Raw genomic sequence first — 25,209 nt, forward strand, 5'->3', positions numbered from 1 at the left:
GTGTCTAACCTCACTTATTTCATTCGTCAATTAGCTATTATTTTTGTTAGCTAATGTAATAATTTACAATCTTCTAGTTCGTAGACAAAAGGAAAAACATCTCACCAGCTACTGAAATCAAAAAGCAACATTTCCTCAACACCGCTGGTGGAAAATTCCCACCTGCACCAACTTCCCATTTCACGCTCATACATGTGCAAAATAGAAGCAGAAGAGAACCATTTCTCCCTCAAGTATGCACCGCTATTCCAGTAAGGTCTTGGCTGAAGTACTTGTACTTCAATTTTTACATTCCCATCCAATACAATACCCTTGAATCCTAACTCTGTCTTACAAGTATGAAATTATCCATGCCTCCACTGCCTTCTGAGGCAGAGTGCTCGAACATTACACAACCTTCTGAAAGATAAAATAGTTGTCGTCACTGCTGTCCTTGACCTTAATTTTAAAACAATGTTGCATTTTATACACCTCAATCCAATCTCCTCTCATTCTTCTAAATTCTGCATGGCATAAATCTAAAATGTTTAATCTCTATTCATAAGAGGAACCCCTCAACTCCAGAATCAATATATTGAGTCACATCTGAACTGCTCCCAATGTAGCTGCATCCCTCAGAGATAGCAAGAACAGCCAGATTCTGGAGTCAGAGTCAACACAATGAGGAGCTGAGGAGCTGGAGGAACACAGCAGGTCAGGCAGCATCAGAGGAACAGGAGAGTTGATGTTTTGGGGCGGGACCCTTCATCAGAATCCTGAGGAAAGGTCCCAATCCAAAACAGTGACTCTCCTGTTACTCTGATGCTGCCTGACCTGCTGTGTTCATCCAACTCCACACTGTAACTGAATCTTGCCTCAGATAAAGGGAACAAATTATACACAATAATCCAGGTGTATTGTACATTTGCAACAACGCTTCACTGCTTTTATCCACTATTCCTTTAGCAATAAATACCAAACTTTAAAATGCCAGTGGAAATGAGCCCAGCCTGCCCAATCTATCAGGCCAGGATTCCAGGTATCAGTCCAATAAACTACCTCTGAACCATCTACAGTACATTTACATCATTCTTTAAATCTGGGAACTAAAACTGCATTGGGCAGAAACAGATACAGATATTGCTGGACAATCTTAGCAGATCTGGCAGCCTCTGAGGAAAGAAATCAGAGTTGATGTTTCGAGTTCACCGTCTCTTCCTCAGAACTGATGTTAACTATGAAAATGTCGGTTTTTATGGAGAAAATAAGGTAGGGGAAAGGGAAGGGTAAGGAGTAAATGATACATGGGGATAGAGCCCAAAGAGAGACAAGAGCAATTGGACAGACAAAGGAGTGAATAATGATCAGCTTCGGCAAATGAATAGGTGTTGTTGGACAATTGGTGGGTGATGTGTATTACCTGACCATGTGATAACAAGGATTGTTGTGTGGGTATTAGGTAAAGATGCGAGAAGGTGCCTTGAAGCTTAAAGTTGTTGAACTTAATATTGAGACCAGATGGCTGCAAAGTTCCTAAGTGGAAGATGAAGTGCTGTTCTTTCAGCTTGTACTGACTTGTGCTGGAGCACTGCAGCAAACCTGAGACAGAGATGTTGGCCAGGGAACAAGACTGAGGCAAAGTGGCAGGGAACTGGAATCTCAGGGTCTTTTTTGCAAGTAGAATGTGGATGTTCTGTAAAGAGGTCACCCAGTCTTTTCAATTCCCCAATGTAGAGGAGACTATATTGTGAGCGGTGAATGCAGTCAATTCAATTGAGTGAAGTGCAGATAAAACACTGCTTCAACTGGAACGTGTTTCTGGGCCCTTAGATAGTGAGGAGAAAGGAAGTGAATGGGCAGGTGTTACACCTTCTGTAGTTGCAGTGGGAGGGGCCATAGAGCTGTGGGGAGGTGTTGGGAGTGAAGGAAGAGCAGACCAGGATGTCCTGAAGGGACCAGTCTCTACTGAAGGTGGACAAGGGAGGGGAGAGGAATATGTGCCTGGTGGTAGCATCCTGCTAGCGGTAGCGGAAATGGCAACAAATGATCTTCTGGATGTAGATGCTGGTGGGATGGTTGGTGAGGCTGAAAGGGCCCCTGTCGCTGTTGTCAGAGGAAAGGGACAGGTGAGGGTTGAAGTGTGGGAGATGGGTTGGTTCCGGCTGAAGACCCTTTCAGCTACGGTGTAGGGAATCCTTGATTGAGGAAGAAGGTGATCATTTCGGAGGCTCCCTTGTTGAAGTTTGTGTTATCAGAATGGATGCAATAGAGACAGAAGAACTGGGAGAATGGAAGACAGTCTTTATAAGAAGCAAGGTATGAGGACATATAGTGAAGGTAACAGTGGAAGTTGGTGGATTTGCAGTGGATATTGATAAACAGCTTATCCTCAGAAATGGAAACAGAGATGTTGAGAAAGGAAAGGGAGAAATCAGAGATCAGGCAAGTGAAGCTGAAGCTGGTATTCAAATTGGAAATGAAATTGATAAACTTTTCCAATTTCAGACGAGAGAGGGAAGCAGCAACAATGATATCATCGATATGCCAGAGAAAGGGTTGCAGGTGGGAGCTGGAATAGGGCCTGAACAAGGAATGTTCCACGTGCCCCACAAAGGGACAGGCACAACTGGGACTCATGCGAGTACCCATGCCACCCTTTTGGCCTGAAGAAAGTGAGAGGAACTAAAAAAGAAATTGCTCAGGGTGAGGTTGAGCTTGGCAACGTGGAGAAGGGTGGTGGTGGACTGAGACAGCTCAAGCCTTTATTTCAGGAAGAAACAGAGAGCCCTGAGACCATCCTGATGGAGAATGAATGTGTAAAGGGATTTCACATTCATGCTAAAGAGTAGGCAGATGGAGTCTGCGTACTGAAAATTCTGAAACTTCCCTAAAGCATCAGATGAATCATAGAAGTAAGTTGGAAGAGTTTGGTCAAGGGAGAGAGAAATGGAGAGAATCATATCTGGTAAATGTTTAGAAAATGATCAACAGGAAATGTTTGCAACTTAATCAATAAGACTTTTAATATTAAAATAGGAGTGATGTTTCTCTGAGTTGTGTCTGTAAAGCGTTTTGCTGGTAAATGAGTTCATGTTTTTCATTTAGCTTTTCATATTCATATGTTTCTAAATTGATTTATTCAGAATATTTTGTTCAAGAAACTGTGTCCATTTGTGAAGAAGATCATTGACAGCCTTTGTGCAACTATATTCAGTGGCTAACCAACATGATAATCAAACTACAAAGTAAAACTTGTGATTTATAAGTCAGGTTTCACACTGGGAATCTGTCTTGTCCAGTATTATCATCAGTTGGTATCACAACACTTTACAGAAATTTGGTACATTCCACTTTCTGTTTTAGCTTTTGTTTTTTTGTCTGCATCTTGCCCTTCACCCTCCAGTGCCCTCTGTTTGTAGCTCTCCTTTGTGTCTGCAATAATTATTTGGACCTGCCAGGTTCACTGTTTTCTTTCTTAATTTCCCTTCTATTTGTATGGTTTCCAAGTCTGCTGTTGCTAGATCATAAATATCAGAATTGAAGCAAACCCTTTGAAAATATTTCCAAGCATTTTTCAAAATAATTACAGATAACAAAGATGTTTTAAGGAAACTGCAAATTGTCCTAGCTCTACAGCCCCTGATTAAATATAGTCAGCATATTGCAATGTCTGCTGAACATGGAAATTCCAAGCATTACAATGTGAACACACTGATCTCTTTTTCTCAATCGCAATGTGTTCTTAATGAAAATGTAATGATATGTTATCTACAGCTATCGGATTTTCCCATATATTGTAATATGTATCTACTAAACTTTCAGATATTATTCTCTGTTTACAATGAACCATGCGGATACCACAAGTCAAAGAATCAAAGAATTTTACTGTACAGGAGACCATTTGACCCATCATGTCTGCACCGGCTCCCAATAGAGCTACCTAGCTAGTTCCATTCTCTTGCCCAAATGTCTGTAGCTCTAAATTCAACACTTTCAAATATATATCAGGTTCTCTTTTGAAACCTTGGATGGAATCTGCTTTCACCACTCTCCCTGACAATGCATTCCAAATCCCAACAACTTTGAGTCAAGAAGTTTCTGCCCATTTCAATCCTAGCTGTCTTGCTAACAATCTTGAAATTGTGATCCCTAGTTACTGACATGCAAACTAGTGGAAACAGAATATTCTTATTACCCTGTCAAAACTGTTTATAATTTTGAACACCTCGATAAGGTCACCTCTTAACCTCTTCTGCACCAAGGAAAACAAGACCAATTTCTCTCATCTTTCCTTGTATCTAAAAAAAATCAATTCCTGATATCATCCTCATAAATTTCCTTTGTACTCTCTCCATCCTCAAATAAGGAGCCCAGAACTGAACACAACACTCCAAATGTGGTTTGGTGAATGATTTGTACGGGTGTAGCATCACTGAGAGTCATGGAGTCACAGAATAAGCAGCATAGAAACTGACCCTTCGGTCCAACTCATCCATGCCAACCAGATATCCGATGTAAATCTAGTCCTATTTGCCAGCATTTGACTCTAAAGCCTTCCTAATCATTTACCTATCTACTTCTTCTGGCAGCTCATTCCACATGAACACCACCTTTTGTATGAAAAAGTTGCCCCTTATGTCCCTTTTAAATCTCTCCCCTCTCAACTTAAACTTTTGACCTCTAGTTTTGGACTCCCCTATCCCAGGGAATAGATCTTACTTATTTACACTATCCATGTTAATCATAATGTTATAAACCTCCGTAAGGTCACCCCCTTAGCCTCTGACACTCCAGGAAAAATAGCCCCAGCCTATTCAGCCTTTCCCGAAAGCTCAAACTCTCCAACCTTGGCAACATCCTTGTAAACCTTAATTGAAGTGTTTCTATTTTCACAACATCTTTTCTAAAAGATGGCAGGGAGATGAGTACTACATGCAATACTCCAATAGTGGCCTAACCAATGTCCTCTACAGCCACAACATGAGCTCCCTGCTCCTATACTCAATGCACTGACCAATAAAGGCAAGTGTATCAAATGCCTTCTTCACTGTCCTATCTACCTGTGACTCCACTTTCAAAGAACTGTGAACTCGCACTGCAAGGTCCCCACGTTCAGCAACAATCCCCAGGACCTTACCATTGTGTGTATAAGTCCTGCCCTGATTTGCTTTTCCAAACTGCAGCACCTCCCTTGCTTGTTTTCATACTCTATAGATCTATTTATAAACCTAAGGACACTAGTAGCCTTGTTAACAACTGTCTTAACTTGCCTGGCCACCTTCAGAGAATTATGCACATGAATCCCGAGGTCCCTCCATTCTCATACTAACTTTCCTAATACTCCGCTTAAATGTTTTTGGAGGGTATTAAGTAAAATAAATTTTGGACAGAATCTTGTTGAGGCATCAGGGATCTCATCTGCCAATGGGAGAGCGGGTGAAAGGCCTGCACTGTCCCTTCCAAGGAAAGCCGCATGCGCAGGACTTCCTGCACAATAAAGACCTTGCGATGGAAGTCCAACCCAGCAAGAGCTCCTGCTCAGTCAGAGGCTGGCTGTCGCAGCATCCAGCAAGGCTGCAGAGGGGGAAATACCTGTTGCAGGAAATCACAGGATCCTAGAGGACCCAGGATGAACATAAGTGATTGGCTGGAATGGTGGGCGGAGAGATCTTGTGGGAGAGTGGGCTCAGAAGTAACAGTATGGGTTTAGCACTCAGTAGGTGGAGATTTCCAGTCCCTCAGAGACTGTTGGCCTTTAGACAAGAAATCCCCTCTATAAAAGTTCTCATCCCATCTCGAGCTGACAAGGAGATCAAAGGGTAGTGGCAATCTTGAACCTAACACAGGATAAGCCCAGCAGTAGTGAGTTGAAACCCTTAAGTGGTCCTTGAATGTCCACTTAAGGGTCTGATTTGTCAGTGGGATGAGAAGGTCAACATGGGCCATCCAGGCTTAATTCTGATGGAATTGGGAAGCTGATGGGGTTTGGATATGCCCTTCTTTCCTCTGACTCACTACCTCCAGGAGCAGAAGATTGTCAGTAATAGACAATGTCTTCCACATGGTCACTGGCTTTCTTGTTGCCCCATATCAGTGCCAGCGCACATTCACAATAATTGCAGAAATTTAGAAATTGCTGCTTTGAACAATAAGCAGCATTTATATCATGGCACTAAAATGGCATATGTACTTTGCAAGTTTTTCAAGCCAATTTCCTTAAGACTGTGAAAACAAAAAAATCATATTCCTGGGACATTAGCTCAGAAATCCATAACCTGTAAGTCAGCAAGGAATGTATTATAAATGTCTACACAATGAAATCTGCAGATAGATTACAACAAAAAGGAAATGAGAGAAGAAACATATGAGGATGATGTTAATACATTTAAGATTTTGATGAGAAAAAGATCTTTCAAAGTGGAATGCGTAAAGAATGAAGTGTCTAGACAGTAAATCATGAAATGTGTGTCATATGAGGGAATGCATCTGTCAGTGGTACGCGTACACAGCATGTACATGGATCAATATTAGCCTCTATCTTAAAGTTGCGAGCATTCTAAGTGATACAAGTTATGTTACCAATTATTTTGAACTCTAGCTAGACTGTTTCTGGGGCACTGCATTCACTTCTGATTATGGTCCCTCAAGAAGGATTTACGGTCTGGGGCGATGCAACCCAGATTTATGAGAATGATACTGTGACTGTTACAACACCAGGACCATTTAGCCAATGTATTGGCCAGCTTTCTAAACTTTGTTTTTTTTATAGTCACATGGTACAGTGAAAAGATTTGTTTTGTGAACAGCACAAAATCGTAGGGTGATGAACATGTACCTAGTACAATTTCACCATATTCCCCCTGTAAAAATACTAATTCTTCCTTTTTAGGTGATAATCCAATTCCCTCTTGAATGCTTTCATCGAACTGTCACCACATTATCAGGAAGCTTGTTTCAGATCTTAGCCACTGGCTGGAATAAGTTTCCCTATGAGAGCCCATTGCTCTTTTTGCCAATGCCTTTTGGGCACTTTATGTCTGCCCAAATATAAATATGTTTTATAATGAGCCATTTAATCATGCTTAAGTTTAAAAAAATGTGAATTTATAAAAAACTAAAATGCAATGTACAAACAGATATATTAGAACTGAGAGGTGAGTCTGGAAAGTGAAAAAATATATTTTGCTTGCCTGTGTGGAATAGGTTATAAAACGTTATAGCTTTATGATGGGTAATTCCAATAACAGTGACTTTGGTAGGTGAGCACTGATTTGAAAATTCTTTATACTGTAATTAGCTGAAAGGAACTTGTTCAGTTTAGTCTATCAGTAGTTTTGCTGATGATTAGTTTGGGGCTAGCAGGCAGAGAGACTTTATTTTGTTTTGCTGGCATATCTAGTAGAAGTTCTCAGATGTGTCCCTTCACAGCAGACATTGTGTCAATGGAATTCAAGCTCTAAGCTAGCATACTAACAGGCCAGTACACCAACGCACTGAGATTAGGGGATGTAGTTGGATCTTAACTATTTTTCTTGTGTATTCGTGGAAGGGTAAAACACAAACATTTCTTTCACCAGAACCATCTTTGTTCCAAATCATCACGTCCATAGTCTGGTGTATAATCTATAGGATGTCACAGTTCAAGGTTTTGAATGGCATCTTTCCCTTTGAATTATTGCTATCTGAAGTTTGACAGTCTTTAGGTGTGACATTCCATGGTTTCTTTTGGCACTCAATATAATATAAGGAATTTTCGACAGCCACTGAATTTACATTTTCAGTCAGCTTTTAGCTGATATGTCTTTCTTTTAAGAATCATATGTACTTCAAAGTTCAATCTATCCAAATGTAATTTGGGGTCATGATCTATTTTCATACATTTGCCTCACATGATTAATGGAATCAGATTTGTTCACATTCATTAAAAGAGAAGGAAAGTAGTTAAATATGAAAATCAAATAACACACACATTCATTCTCCTTGCTTTCAGTTCCAAGTGGGTCTCTTTAACTTCTTGTTAGGGAATCTGCAATTACACCTGGTTGCCCTACAGTGTGGGTGGCTTTTAAATGGTATATTTGAAGGAACACACTATTGCTGTTGAGAAATCTGAAAAGTTAACTGTGTTTATGGTTAGTTTGGACTCATGTCTCCCATTTTGCTCATATATCTTAATGTAATTGAGAGCCTGTAATAAACCAAGAATTTCTTTCTCAACTTTGGAGTTTCATTTTAGAGAAGTAGCAGATTTGTCACTCAATCTCAGCTTCAACTCTTTAGAGGTAAACATTCTCTATCCCAATGTTACTCACCTCATTGGCTATTTTAAATGCTAGGTTTAAATTGGGAGCTGCAAACATAAGCTCGTCCATCAAAATGGCTTTCAATCTCTCAAAAGCTGTCTGGCATTTCTCACTCCATGTAGATTTTGCTTTTTCTACAGTCTGTCAACAGGGTGATTAGTGTACTGACGTTACGGTAGAACTCACGCAGCCCCAAAGTCACATGTTTTCCCAAGTGGGGAAATGTATTACTGCTAGTACTTTTGCAGCCCTGACAATACTTGTCCATGACCCAGTAACTGTTCCAGATAGGCCACTTCAGGGGAAGGGCCTAGGCCCAAAACATCAGCCTTCCTGCTCCTCTGTTGCTGCTTGGCCTGCTGTATTCATCCAGCTCTATGCCTTGTTACCAATGGAATTTGTTGTTGGCAAGATTGAGCCAATGTCAGTGAGTCACTGGGTTAGTTCACTGTAACTGTCTGAAAGAGACCTACCAGTTGTTCTAAATGAATTCCCTAGTTACCACTGTACATTAATAGGCAATTGAGGTACAGCACACAATTAGATTAACCCTTTGTTACTTGATTTATTAACCTTTGAAAGGTGGCTGAGGCATTCAGAGTGCAAATGGTATGACTTGGGACACTGGTATAATTCCTTCGGCATTAAAAAGATAGAAAGTTCCTTTATGTGGTCAGTCAAAGGTACCTTCCAGTTCCTATCTGTACTCCATGAGTAAGTTCATCTTTGTGATGTGAGCAGCTTTACTTAGCTATCTATGTAATCTTCCATTCAGAGTATTAAGTAGCAGTTGGCTTTGGCCACTGTATTATCATTCTGGTAGTTAATGCAAAACCTTGTGGAGATATCTAGGTGAAACCCACACAAATGAGAAGCTCCAGCTACAGATGCTAGACTCTGGACCTCAACGATAGGGATAATGCCTCATTGGAGGGGCCTTTCCCACATCCACATGATTTAGGGATAGGTCAGTTCACATTGGAATGTTTCTGGACAAGCCCTTAATTGAAATGAGCTGTCTCGTCAAATCCTCCTGTCAATCTACACCTTGTTTCCCCTCCCATTCACTTCTCATTTTAGGGATGTTATTTCTTGCTGTAAAGTTTCATTTAAGCACCTCTATCCCTCAACCCTGAATTCCCAGTTTGACCCAAATTCCCAGATGTTCTGTCTCTGTCTCACTACCGTAAATTTTCCCTCAGTCTGACCATGTAGTTTATGCTACATGTAGCTGACCCTGCGATCTGAACAGCCCCTTATTTAAGAAACCCTGATGAGTAATTTGTTTTCCTTAACTTCCTATTACTGTAATCAACAAAGGCAAAGAATTTGGATGTTTAATAGATAACTGACACTCTTAAGCTACTTTAACTTGCCTTAAAAACTATTGATTCTAAATCTGATTCTGGCTTTACCTCAATAACTAAACTTGCAAAAGATTTACCAGGTGAATTTCCCTTTGACCCAAATTTCCACATGCTCATTCCAGGAGATGGTATCCAGAATTGCATCCACTGATGAAACAAAGAAGATAGAGTGGAAAATACGCAAAGTTTCGAAATCGTAGAGTTTCGTTCCAGTCAACCTTTATCAGAACAGTTCTGAGGAAGAGTTACTGGACTTGAAACGTTAATTCTTATTTCTCTCCACAGATGCTACCAGACCTGCTGAGCTTTTCCAGCAATTTCGGTTTTTATTTCTGATTTCGAGCAACCACTGTTATTTTGATTTTTATTTAACATGCAAAATGGGTTATTAATCAGAGGCAGTGATGACTTCATGGGCCAGTGTAGGATTCCCACTGCTCAATTTTAACTGTTTCCAGCTCCTTCTCTTAATACTGAGATTCTCTGTCTTCTCCAGTTGCCTCTTCCTCTTTTTTTTCCTGTCATTCCCTTTTCTCTTTCACTTTTGCGCCTCTGTCATTTGTTCTTTCCCTCCTTTTTCTCAAAATTTTAATCACTGTTGCCACAACTTTGATTCCACTGCCACTACTCCGTGTGTCTCATCACCCTTCATTTCATCAATAGGTTGTTGGCAATCCCTATTAGATTAAGGCTTTCTGCTAAAATTGTAACCCCAATTACCTTATTAGATCTTTTGGTTGCTCAAGAAGCAGAACTTCTAAATTCTCAGCAGCAACTTACCTTAATTGTGTGAGGAAAACACTGGTACCAAATGTTAATGTGTCTATGCTTTATTATTCATGGCTCAAGAAAGCCTTCTGCAGTTTTAATATTGGTTTCAAAAAACTAACTTAATTTTCCTGCTCTAAACTATTTGTTTCATCTGTGCATACAATTTCAGACACAAGCCCCCGATTTGTCACTACAGATGCCCTGGTGAGGATCCCAATTCATTACAGTTCAGATGGAAAATCCCCAAATGGTTCTGCTCCCAGGTGAAGAGGGATTAATGAGCTCCTCTTCTTCACTGACTCCATTCCTTCGTGGGTAAGGTTACTTGAAAAAGCAATCTCTTTTGAATAAACTTTTCCAGCTCAAATGCATTTATATGTTTTTTTTAAAAGAAGCCAATTTAACCAGGCTTTCTTGACTCAGTAAAAACGTGAATTTATTAGCTTCTAAAATACAAGAACAGAAAATAAAAGATACATACAGAACAGAAAAGATAGGTGAGTTCAAAACATTAAAAATAATTGATCTTTGGCTTGTCCACGATATGTAGATTGTGAAACATTGCAGTCTTAAGAAAGTGACTCCAGTTGAGATTATATTAGTCAACAAACAGGAGGCTGGAAGAACACAGCATGTCTGGCAGCATCTGGAGGAAAGGAGCAGTCAATATTTTGGGTATTGCCCTTCTTTAGGGCTAGTTTGATGTTTGAATTAGATTTGGATTTGGATTTGGATTTGGATTGCCAAGTGTACTCAAGTACAGAGATACAGGAATACAATGAAAAGTATAGTCTGTTGCCATTTCCAGTTCCATCTTGGATATAAAGATACCTTGGTACAAAATCTTTGGTACAAAAATGGAAGAGTAAGTTAAACATTGCAGTCCTTCTTAAGCTATGGGCCTACAGATACTCAATGCTTTCCTCACGAGGGCTCACTCATCCCCGCACTGGGCACACTTTCCATAGCATCCCACCTGGGTTCACCAGGCTTTACCGCCATCCAGGACTGTGCTGATTGTCAATGTCCCCCTCGGGGCCCCAGCTGCTGCCACGCTCTGTCACCATCGCTGCCTCCCTGACCAAGACCTCTCCAGGAGATAAAGTTAAAACTAAACTAAACTAAAATTACTTAAAAAGAGAAAAATATTGATAAACGATGGAAGAAAAAAGTGTATGGAATGGATAAGACCTGGGCTCAGGAGAGCAGTTGTTTCTAAATTTTTGTATGGCCATTTGCTTTAATGGGTTTGTCTATGCTTTTTAACAGTGGCTTTGCTGGTGATTTGTTTTCAGCAATTAGAAAATGACTTTATTTCTTTTTGCACAAGAAGGGGTGTGTGGTGAAAATTCTCAAACATCCCTTCACAGCACCCTTTAACCCAGTGGAATGCAACGTGCAAACTAACATAATGCCAGCACCCTTGCACAGCAAGTCCAAGGATTGCAGTTGGATTTTTAGCACATTTCTTGAGAACTGTTGAAAGAGTAAGCTGCAACTGCATCAATGTTTCATTAGGTTTACCATCACTTCCTTGCTCTTCTACTTTGGGCCCCTATTAAGAAAGTTGAGGATACTGTCAGAACACAGAATTATGACATTACAGGTTTTTTCAAAAAGAAGAAATCTGATGTAGTACATGAGGCTACAGATATGACTACTACAACAGTCACTAGATTTATCAGCTTGACATCTGAGTAGATTGCAGAAAAATATGCCTCAAAACATCACAGCCTTGATTTAAACATGGGCAGAAGAGCTAAACTCTGGTTGCTAGTTGAGAGTGACTATTCTTTAACTGTGGCATCAAGGACCCTGAACAAAACTAGAGTTAATGAGAACTAGGGAAGAAAAATTTTTACTGGTTGTAGTCAAACCCATTACAGAGGAAGATGTTTATGGTTGTTGGAGGTCATCCATTTCAGCTGTAGGACATCTCCACACCGGAGCAGCACAGTGGCTCAGTGGTTAGCACTGCTGCCTCACAGCACCAGGAACCGGGTTCGTTTCTACCCTCGGGCCACTATCTGTGTGGAGTTTGCACATTCTCCCTGTGCATGCGTGTGTTTCCTCTGGGTGCGCCAGTTTCCTCCCACTGTCCAAAGGTGTGCAGGCCAGGTGGATTGAACATGTTAAATTGCCCATAGTGTTCAGAGATGATTAGATGGATTATAGGGGGTTGGCTCTGAGTGGGATGGTCTGAGAGTCTGTGTGGACTTGTTGGGCCTAAGGACCTGTTTCCACACTGTAGGGATTCTATGATCTATTCTATTCTATGAGTTCCTCAAGTACTGTCCTAGACCCAACCATTTTCATAAATGACCTTCCCTCCATCACAAGGTCAGACGTGAGGATGTTTGCACAATGTTCAGATCCATTCACAATTCTTCAGATACTGAAGCAGAAGCAGTGTTTTTTCTCCAAATGCTAGGAAGATCTAGATAACATCCAGGTTGACATGTGGCAGGTAACATTCAATCTCCACAAGCCTCAGGAAGTGACCCTCTGAACAAAGAGAAAATCTAACCATGGGAGACATTCCTGATCTTACCATTACTGAATTCTCCCATTATCATCAGCTTGGTGGTCACTGTTGACAGAAACAGAATTGGACAAGCCATATAAATGTTATAGCTACAATAGTAGGGCAGAGATTGGGAATTCTGCAGTGAATAGCCCACTTCCTCACTGCCCAAAGCATGTCCACCATCTACAAGGCATGAACCAGGAGTCTGATGGTATATTTTATACTTGCCTGAGTGGGTACAACTCCAACAATACTCAAGATATTTGACATCATCCAGGATAAAGCAGCCTTCTTGATCAGCATCATGTCCACAAACATGCACTCCGTCCACTGCTTATGCACAGTAGCAGCAGTGTGTACTATCTATAAAATGCACTGCAGAAATTCGTCAAAAATCCTCGGAAGGCACCTTTCAAACACACAACACTACAATTAGAAGGACAAGGACAGCAGACACAGGGGATCACTAGCACTTGCAAGTCCCCTTTCAAGCATACTTAGAATTATATTGTCTCCATGTAGCTGAGTCAAATTTCCTGGAAGTTTCTATCCTAATAGCGCTGTGGGTATTCCTGCACTAAATTTAAAAAACACATCTTTACCACCACCTTTTCAAAGACAACTGAGGATGGGCAATAAATGGTGGCAGATTCTGCAATGCCCACATCCATGGACAAATTTTCTTTTAAAATGTACTGACAGAGAAAACTCTTCTGAAAAGAATTTACGAGCTGACAATGGAAATGTGAGAATTCTAGCTTCAGCAAGAAACAGCTGTTAGGAGGAAGAACTTGTAACAATTTGCAACAAACTAACCTACACAAGCTCCATTATTCCACATTTCATTGATCATAAAAAAGAGAAGAACTGCGGATGCTGTAAATCAAGAGCAAAAACAAAGTTGCTGGAAAAACTCAGCAGATCTGGCAGCATCTGTGGAGGAGAAAACAGAGTTAACATTTTGGATCCGGTGACCCTTCCTTAGAACTCCCAGAAGTTCACCGGACCGAAACATTAACTCTGTTTTCTCTTCCACAGATGCTGAGTTTTTTCCAGCAACTTTGTTTTTGTTTCATCGGTCATGTTGTGGACAAGTCTTATAGTTGTGACAGTTGGGAGCTTCACATCCAGGCTTGTAATCCATCTTAAAATGATCAAAATCCAACTTTTAAAATAAAAGTTGGGGTTAATCCAATGCAAAAGCAGCTGAAATTGACAAATGGTTTCGAAGCAAATGGGAAGTAATGCTCGAACTGTTTAAAAACAAATCAAATTTAAAGCATTTGTTTAGCTTCACAAAAAAAGAACAATAATTTAAGAAACAAAAACAGAAATTGCTGGAAAAACTCAGCCGGTCTGAAAGCAGAATTAACATTTTGGGTCTAGTGACACTTCTTCAGAGCCATGGCCAGGAAGATGTTTTCACATATGCCAAGGTTTGGCAACAACTTTAGGCTTTTTTTCATATCTAAGGACATCTGTTTGTTTTTCCAATTTAAACCCTCCTGATCAACAAACTCTTGCGTATCAAATCTTAAATTATTGTCACTGACTCCTTCAAACTTTGATCCGTAGGGAATGAGAGGGGTTAAAGAGGAAGTTGTTCAAAGTCAAGATGAGATCAGGCAGGCTAAAGAGGGTGGTGGTTGATGGGGATGGTTCAAGACCTTTTTCGAGGAAAATACAGAGAGCCCTGGGACCATCCTGGTCGGGAATGAATGTGCAATGGGATAGCATGTCCATGATAAAGAGGAGATGTCTAAAATCCACAAACTGGACATTCTGAAACTGATGTAAAATGTCAGAGGAATTATAGATGTGAGTGGGAAGGCCCTGGACAAGGGGAGAAAAAATTGAGTCAAGGTAGGAAGAGATGAGTTCTGTGGGGCAGGAGCAGGCAGAAAGGGGTCTGCCGGGGCAGTCCTGTTGTGCATTTTGGGAAGGAGGTAGAAGCAAGCTGTGCAGAGTAATGGAACTATGCATTCGGAGGCAGTTAGGAGGAAGATCATTAGATGAAATGAGATTAGTGACGGTTGTGGACACAATAACCAGATGTTCCACAATGGAGCCATGGCTCAGGGATAGATAGAGGGAGGTATCTAGGAGCGGGCACTCAGCCTCCCTATTGAAGGAGTCAGTGACAAAAATTTAAGATTTGATACGCAAGAGTTTGTTGATCAGGAGGGTTTAAATTGGAAAAACAAACAGATGTCCTTAGATATGAAAAAAAGCCTAAAGTTGTTGCCAAACAGGTAATATTTAAAACCAGTGTTAAAATTAAATCCTCAAAAATAACAATGGGCAGCAGATACTTGCATTGGAAACAGACAATATCACTTTAACCCAAGTAGAGATGAAAACCTGGAAATGGAGATGTGTTTAAAGCTCAAGGGAAGGAAACAGCAGGAAACGTCAATGTGAGATAAGGAGTTCCAATGTCAAGCACAGAAAAGGCAATCAAGAGTGGGGCAGGGATTTCCAACTATACAATTTAAATCAAGTGCAGAATCAGAGGCCAAAGCCAGTTTAGGCCTGTTCAGGAAATTCTCACTATACTTAATAACAGTTTCACCCTGAATCAGTTCTCAAAGTCTTAACACCTCCAGACTTATAAAATAAAAAATGTTGACTCCTTCTTCACTGTTTCTGAGAAAGTAGTCTAACAGTTACATTTATGCCAAGAGGTGTAGCTATGATCCAATGTCAGTGGACAGGAAAAGCTCAATAGATCTGTTCCACCTTTTTCTCTGAAGTGACTGCTGATTTCAAACAGACAATGGAAGCAATACTTAATGCCTGTGAATTCATGCTAGAAGCTTAATGTTGACAATTCTGGAACTCATATGAGAAATTCTTGCATATTTGGAATGTGAAAGAATTAAATAACTTGGAAATGACCGTTGGGAATGATCTCAAACAATACAGCCAACTTACATGCAAGTAGAGCAACTGGTTTTATTTTAAAAATCCCCACAGAAAATAAGAATGCCCCTTGATGAAGTTACCTGAGCTCAAGCAGCTGCTGTGATTGCTATGGGCAGTAGACCATTAAATCACAGCATACAAGGGTCAAAAGATCTGTATCAACAGGGTGAAGATAAATAGAAGGCCAAGGAAAATGATTGAAAACATGAATTCCCCATAATTTTCTCAAAAAGGAGGGTGGTTGTGTTGGATGGTTGCTAACAGGTTGGTCTTTCTATCGGACTAACACACTGTATTGCGCACCAATCAGTACATTAGAAGCTGACGAGTAGAGCTCACGTGAATTTATTAGCTTATCACAGGCATTGACACTGGAATCTCAGGTTATTAGAACCTATCAGCTGTCAGCTACTGGGCCTTAATTGTCACTGGCTAAACCCTGCTCATTGCAGATCCAGTAACAAGGTAAGTCATTTTTATTCTCAATTTGTGGTGTGAGTGTTGTAGGAAGTTGGGGTGTTAGGGAGGTTGGTGGTAAGGGTAAGGGGATGACTTTCATAAGCTGTGCCCTTGCCCTTCTATTCATAGCTTCCAAATTTGGGCATTTTGTGGCCTGACAGCTCACTCAGGTTTCCCAGTTGAATAATAAGCACTTTTCTTGTCCCCTGGGTGAGCAGGTAATCAGGGAGATGGTCAATCGAGGCCTTTAATTAGCCATTGATTAATGCCGTCAGGGGTTCAATTTGTGGCAAGTCAAGATCATAGGATTGTAGAATCCCTATAGTGTGGAAACAGGCCCTTAAGCCCAATAAGCACATACTGACTCTCAGAGCATCACACCCAGATCCATCCCCCATAACCCACCTAACCTACACATGCCTCAACACTATGGGCAATTTTTTCATGGCCAATCCACCTAGTCTGCACATCTTTGGTCTGTGGGAAGAAATCAGAGCGCCCGGAGGAAACCCACACAGACATTGGGTTTCACAGACCGGTGCAACATCGAGGGCCGAAGGTACTGCGCTGTAATGTTCTATGTTCTAATGTGCAAACTTCACACAGACAGTTGCCTGAGGGTGGAATCAAACCTGGTTCCCTGGCTCTGTGAGGATTTTAGAGGAAAAAAGAATGCAGCTGGCAGATCTGCCGATCGCACACTGCCTGTTTTCATTGTGGCAAACCGAGTCATGTTAAGGAAAATTGTTCGCATTCAGGAAAAGCCACCAGCAATATTTCAACAAAGATTGTGTGTATAGTCATAAAAATAGTCAGTGCTTGTGCAAATAAACAGAAGGTGCAGAAACCAACCAGAATTTGGTGAGTAACAGCCCCTTGTGGTTCCAAGGAGCCAGGAAATATAATTAAGCAGCCACTGGTTTTCGGTCAAGCAATTTAAAAATTACCCATGCAGAGCAGGATAAGATAGTCAAAGGGCTAACTGGGATCAGTGCTGAAGTGCCTTTAGTGAGAATGCACTTAAAAGGCCAAACTTGTTCCAGGCTTGGTGATGGTATGTGTAACCTCATTCCTGTGCACGCAACGGGCAATCGATCTGAAAATGATCCTACAACCTGTAATGAATTATTGTCTGCCTGCCACCCCCAAAAAACCAAAGTAGAGGCCAGGGAGGCTGGACAGACTGAACAAAACATCTTGGGGTTGCAGCCTGCTGAAAGGCTACAAGAGCTGTAAAGGGGACAGAGTATCCCAGAAAATCACAGCCTGAAATGGGGACAAGGGAAGACCTCAAGCAGACCAAAGGACAGTGAGGGAGGTGTGTAATGGAGTTGAAGAACCTATGGGGAAATCACTCAGTATTCCTGAGCTCAACCTTCACCACGACTTTGACAAGATGTTTTATGACCTTTGGCAGGAAAAATAGACAAACAGCAGATTGTTAAATGAAAACAGATTTCTGTACTCTGAGATACAGAGACATCTGGATGTACATGAATCACAAGAAGTTAGTATGTACATATAGCAAGTGATTAAGAAGGCAAAATGAATGTTATAGTCATAGAATTAATATAGTGCAAATAGAGGCCATTCAGCCTATTGAATCTGCATCAACCGTCTGAAAAGCATCCCACCCAGACCCATTTCTCCATCCTATCCCTGCATTTCCCATAGTTAATCCACCTAACTGGCACTTCTTTACACTGTAGGGGGAAACTAGAGCACTCATAGGAAACGCATACAGATGCAGGGAGAATGTGCAAACCCTACACAGACAGTCGCCCGACGCTGGAATCAAAACTTGGCCCCTGGCACTGTGAGGCAGCAATGCTAATTACCGCTGCACCATGCTGCCCTGCTGATGTTGCCATCTATTACAATGGAATATAACAGAAGGGATGTTGATGAGATCACCTATCTGGAGTACAGTTTACAGTTTTCGTGTCCTTATTTAAGGAAATAAAGAAATGCATTAAAAGCTTTCAAAGAGATTAAGTTCGTTCAACTGGTACCAGGGATGGGAGGTTTATTTTATGAGGATCTTATCTTATCTTAATTGCTCTTCTGTCTTTAGAATGCTTTTCCTCAGAGAATGGTGGAAGCACCCTCATTGAATATTATTACTGTTTTAATACTTTAACTATTTTAGGTTCTTGACTAACAATGGAGTCAAATGTTATTGGGGTTGGTAGGAATGTAAAGTTGAGGCTACAATCAGATTAGCCACAATCTCAATGAATGTTAAAGCAGGCTTCAGATGCTTAAAGTGGCCGACTCTTCATCTAATTTGTACGTCTGTATAGCCCCAAGGCAGGCTCAATAGACCACAGGACAAAACATTGTCTCAAAGAATTGTGGCAGCAAGGTGGCTCAGTGGTTATCACTGCAGCCTTGCAACTCCAGGGACCTGGGTTCAATTCCAGCCTCAGGAGACTGACTGTGTGGAGTTTGTACATTCTCCCCGTGTCTGTGTGGGTTTCCTCCAGGTGCTCCGGTTTCTTCCCACAGTCCAAAGATGTGCAGGCTAGGTGCATCGGTCATGCTAAATTGCCCGTAGTGTTCAGGAGTACGTGGGTTATAGGGGGATGGGTCTGTCTGGGATGCCTCAAGGGGTGGTGTGGACTTGTTGGGCAGTAGGTCCTGTTTCCACACTGTATGGAATGGAATCTAGTCTAATCTAATCTAAATCAGTGATAATGGGAACTGCAGATGCTGGAGAATCCAAGATAACAAAGCGTGAAGCTGGATGAACACAGCAGGCCAAGCAGCATCTCAGGAGCACAAAAGCTGACATTTCGGGCCTAGACCCTTCATCAGAGGGCTCTCTGATGAAGGGTCTAGGCCCAAAACGACAGCTTTTGCGCTCCTGAGATGCTGCTTGGCCTGCTGTGTTCATCCAGCTTCACGCTTTGTAATCTAATCGAAAGTTGCTTGGCTAGCTCAAAGAGATAATAAGGTCTGATCTGAGTGCGATCACAAAAGTTTTTAAAAATATGCAGAGACCAGACCAGGTAAAGATATCAAACTGCCTTGAGAGAACATCATCAACCTCTTACTGGTAATCTATAACAGCAAAAGGGGCCTTCGATCAAAAAAGGACAGCAATCAAAAAAAGGATGAGCTACTGCCATAGACAGAGGCCATTATCTTAAAAAGAGACTCAAAAGATTTTAAATTTGGGAAACAAATGGAAAACATTTCCAGGTAATGTAATAAAAATTAACTTTATAGTAGACTTGTCAGGTAAATTCTTTGCTAATTCTTACACCAGCTAAGGTCACCATGAAAGGTCGACATTCTCAACCTTACTCTCTCTGTTAAGGGAGCAGCCCTAAGGTCCAGTGGGACTATGTTGACTTTATCATACATTAATTACAGAGTTCAACGATGATAAGGCACGAATGGAGAGTCCAGTGAAGTCAAGGGGTTAGATTCTGCTGCAAGCTGTTGCAACAAATGTTGGAGAAATGATAATGAATGAATTCCCCAGCTAAGTCAAAGTCAAAAATACTTCAGAAGCTATACTTCATCTGTCATGTGTGTATGCAAAAGAAACTTGTGTACTTCCCCAATTTTTATTTCCACAATATACATATATTTGCATTCTTTTACTAAATTAGTTCCCCTTTTCTCTTGTAAGATTGGCTGTTGTCTCTTGAACAGTTAAATTATGACGTTATGAATTTTTGTTGAAACACTAACCTATCTCTTCACAAGAAGGTAAAAAGAAAGGTTATTGCAAAATAAAATGTGGAGCTGGATGAACACAGCAAGCCAAGCAGCATCTTAGGAGTGCAATAGCTAGCGTTTCAGGCTTAGACCCTCATCATTTTCTGATGAAGGGTCTAGGCCTGAAACATCAGCTTTTGTGCTCCCAAGATGCTGCTTGGCCTGCTGTATTCATCCAGCTCCACACTTTGTTATCTCTTTCTCCAGCATCTGCAGTTCCCATTATCTCTGCTATTACAAGATAATTGGTTATACCGTGCCAGTTTTACATAGATTTCAGGGAGACATGCACAGACATGTATAGTCTAAAGACCCTTGAAATATCAAGAGTTTGCAACTAGATAGCAGAGGTGTGAGAATTGTAGCTTCAGAGAGAAATATCAGAAGGGAGGCAAAACTTCAAACTTCGCATATTTCAATGCTTTGAGCTTTTGATCTGCATAAAAATCTCAAACAGCCAGTGGCAGAATTTCTAGGAGAAGGTTTGATAATTGCCTTCAGAGGGGTGTTTTGGCCGAGGGAGTGCAAATAAAAAAATATGGGGGAACCAAATACTATTCAGTTGTAGGAAAGTCATCTGGTGTGAGCATTTCAAAATCTCAGACGTAGTTCAGAGCAATGAGCCTTCTCTTCCTCCTAATTTCTGCTGACCCACTGGCCTGCCAATACAAAGAAACACCAAGTACCCAATTCCAAAAACTTTTTACAGTGTTGGATGTGACTTCATGCGTTAAACTTCCTTGTTTCAGCAACAACGAATCCAAGGGTATACTGCAATTGTGCGCTGTTGGGAATTGTTGTAATTCTCTTCGAAGTTTTGATTTTTGACTGATCAGTACATCTTTTATTTTGACATCTGTATTGTATTGGTTAACTTTTAGCAATTTGCCTTAAACTACTTTGAACTAGTTTTACCAAAAGATTAATTGCTAATCTGCTTCAGCTTGATTTTTACCACTTTGAGAGTGGCTACGCAGGCGTTATGATTCTACAGTTCATTGATCATATGGTGCTCATGCCTGGTAGTTGTGACAATACTCTATGACTTATTAACTGCTATCTCAGCCTGTCCTCCAAATTCAATGACATATTCACATATAAACCCCTGCTCCAGCGCACTCTTCAGAATAGTTCCTTTTATGTTACCTCTCTTCTTCAATAATTTCACACATCTCTCCATTGAACTTCCTCTAGCACTTCTCTGTCCAGTTTGTCTGTCCTTTTGCAGGAGCATCACGGCCAAATCCAATCTTGTCTTCATGCAATACCCCGCTGCCAGTTTGGACCACTGGGCAGTCAGGATTGTGAAGCCAGTGAAAGAGATTGGAACAGTCTGGAGCACACAGTCACTAAGTGATAATTTGGACATGTGAATTGTTTACTTTAACGTCAGTCCCATCATTCATCAAAGCAATCAAAGTAACAGGTTACAACAGAGATTAACCAAGAGGCTTTATCTGTATAAACACAGAGCTGCTCCAACTGGAATCATTTATTGAGCAGACAGGATGTTTTTTAAGTGTGCAAGCCCTTGATGCAGGAACACTGTCAGCTTGAGGAGGTATCTGAGGAAGGCAGACGGCAGTTCTTTCCTTGGCTATAATTTTGGAGTTAATCTTGCTGCCTCTGGTTGAAGAATTGAGATTTATTTAAATATAGGCAGCAATAAACTTGCAGTCAATCACAGATAGAACAGCGACAGCGGCTGTCAGGGTCAGTGACAGCAGCATTCAAATAGGGGAGTAGTTGAGCTAAAGTTGAAATGGAAGTGACCCAGAAAGCCACTCTCTGCTACTACTGATTTATTTCGCTGGTGCAGGAGCTGTATATCACATTTATGCCAAACAATAAGACAATTGCACAAAGCTAAATATCACTGAGTGTGTGTCTGTCAACAAAAAGCAGCTTTCTTGGGCAGCATGATAGTGGCCCAGACATGCTGACCCCAGGAGCCATGAACACTGTTTCCAGTTTATGAGAAATGTTATGGGGCAGCCCATCAATGGTCAGAATGTAAACTTGGGCTGTATGCCTAGATCTTAGCTATAACCTTACCCTGATTTATGAAAGCTGTACCTCTCTGATTTAAGCCTGGTATGCAGTCCTTTAAATAAGAAGTACCATTGCATTTTCCAACCACTGACACTCCTTGTGCACCAGCTGCTGTGAACATGGCTCAACCTGTCCTCTAGCAGAAACCAGGTACTGGAATTCACATGGTAATGTTAACTGTCAGCCTGCCTCCACTTGGCTCGCTCAATCTGCAGCTATTTAATGGTGACTGGGAGAATAACCTGGTTCCTGATACTGGTAATGTTACTGATCTAATAATCATGAGGCTCAGACTAATCCTAAATTCAAATCCTACTGTATTTGGTGGTGAAATTTAAATTCACATTGAAAAAGTAAATAAATTTAGAATTAAAGCCTTGTCTCTCTTATGGTCACCTTCACTGTCATTGATTGGTGAACCACATGGGATTTTTCAACAATGTGTTTTAAGGAAGGAAATCGTCTGTCCTTACCTGATCTGGCTCGTATGTGATTCCAGATCCACAACAATGTCTTCAGCTCTTAACTGTCCTCTGAAACAACTTAGTAAGCCACTCAGTTCAAGGGCAATTAGGACAACAAATTCTACCTTGCCAATGATGTGCATATCCCATGAAAGAATGAATAAAACAACATAAATGCGTAAAATACAGACTGTGCTTCTACGGAAGTTGTGTACCACATGCATTTCCTCAGGCTAGTGACCAGGAAAACATAAATGCATTAGTACCCAAAAATGAAAATACTTCCCATAGTGTCCATATGAGTCCAAAAGTGATACAATTCCAGAACGCAGAGACTTGAGGACCAGTCGGTATTCTTGCGCAGGACTCATCAACACAATTCATACCAGCTACATGTGCCCATTAGAAATCATGATTCAGCTTACTTGTTATGGCCTGATACTTTAGGCCCAAGGTTAATCCAAAGGATTAGGAAAGCGACAGTGTGTGAAATGCAGTGGCTTGGGTGTAAGTCAGGAATAGCATTCCTTCTCCAATTGTGACAAAAAAAGCACAGTTTGCCAAGGTCCCTAATGTTTTTTTTAATTGGCCTCCAATTGCCCTTAACAGTTCAAGTTCCAGAATCGCTACTCAGCACTTGCACATCATAAACTCCAATAGGCTGAATAAATTTCAGAGATAAGATCTGAATGGACACAAGAGACCAGTTTAACCTTGAAATAAAAGCTTGCGCTCAATTCAGACAGGCAAAAGGGCAGTCTAAACAAAAAGACCAACTGAGAGTGGGTATATGACCTGTTAACTTGGTTACTGTTGTGCTAGTTTTAAGCCAAGAAAATTTTACATTGTTGTATTTAGGCCTCAAATGAATGGAAATTGTTGCAGCATTTATATTGAATTAGATTTGTATCATAATTTTGTAAAGACAGTATCTTTTCAATTTTTCTGTATTTTGATTGTAGACTAAAATAAGACGTCTATTTTAAAAACGAAAGACTGTTAAAAGATTCTGCATTAAAGAAACAAGTAGCCTGGCACTCATTGCAGGTGCTGTTTTACACAGTTAATTGTTCAAGCAGTAGTGGAAATCTAGTCACAGAAAACTTGGAGCCATTATGCTGTGCATGAATAGGGCTTCAACTGGCAACAAGTACCTGATTAATCCACAGAACAATGACCAGATATCAATGACAAAGGCCTTCTGCTTGCCAACAATTATGTGATTGGCTTGCAGGTAGCTGAACATCTTGGGAATGTGAATGTTTGGGAGGAGTCATGGAATGTTTGAATGGGCAGGACCTCTTTTCTCGACAGTGTAAAAAGAAACCTTAAGCCCAAAGAAAAGCTAATTTATTTTTCACTCAGCTGTGGCTATTAAAATTAAGCCAAAGTTTTTATACGTATAAGCCTACCACACCTTCCTTCTGCAAGTTAATGCGGTATCCAGAGAAGGAGAATCTCAAACAGCATGCCTGATAAACTAAAAGAACTATTGCAGTGAACGATGTGAAGATGGACCACTGAAATGCCTTCCTTGTCTTTTCCTCTGCCCATCACGCTGAAGTTTTGTTTTTCCCTGTCTATATCTGCCTATGTATATGCGTGAACAGGGGTTTGACAAGAGAGTCAGGTTGAGACAGCCATCTTGAATTCTATTAATGCCATTGACTATTCACATAGTCGTAACATTACAGAACCGTTTGTTTAGAAAAATAGGTCATCGATCAAGGAAACCCTTTCCTTCCAGGAAATTCGCATTGCTACAATATCCCAGACTTATGTACAATCTGGGTTTTGTACTCACTCCTGTTACTATATACACACATAGCTGACTGATGGAAGCTAATTCTCTTACTCCATTATAGAGGGAGTTTGACTAAAGGTGAGATGGGTATCTTGATACTGGAGCATCACATGTCATAATGGTTTGTAACCGCTTAATATAAAGGCCTGTCTGGTCTGGGAATAATAATCCAGTGTCCCTAATGTTCCAGGGACATGGGTTTGAAACTCAGCATAATAGGTGATGAAATTTGAAGTCAGTTTTAAAAAATTGAACTAAAGCTGGTCTTGTGATGACCAGATAACCATTGTTGATTGTAATAAAACCTGACAGATTAATGTCAATGTTGTTGACTCTTATCTACACTCTGAAATGGCCTCCATTCAAAGGCAATTGGGATGGGAATAAGGCTGTTGACTTGCTCGCTGAGCTGGCTGGTTGTAGTTCAGACATTTTGTCATCATGCAAGGTAACATCATCAGTGTGGCTTCTGATAAAATAATGTTGTTCTACTCCGCTTGGAATTTATATGATCCGGTCTGCTGAGGTGAAGTGTTTTGTGTCATTTCCAGTTCTTTTTTGCAAGGGTTGTGTATGGGGTCTAATTCCACATGTTTATTGATAGCATTACAGGTGGAGAACCAGGCCTCTAGGAAGTCCAGTGCGTGTCTGTGGTTGGCTTGAGCTAGGATGGTCATGCGCCCCAGTTAAATTGAAGGCCATATACAAATGGAAGTGACACAAAACACTTCAACAGACTGGATCATATAAATACTAAATATAGCAGAACTACATCACTTCCTTGGAGGCCGCACTGATGATGTTTGCTTGCATGGTGATGAAATGTTTG

Source organism: Stegostoma tigrinum, chromosome 32, assembly GCF_030684315.1.
Source record: "Stegostoma tigrinum isolate sSteTig4 chromosome 32, sSteTig4.hap1, whole genome shotgun sequence".
Lineage (NCBI taxonomy): Eukaryota > Metazoa > Chordata > Chondrichthyes > Orectolobiformes > Stegostomatidae > Stegostoma > Stegostoma tigrinum.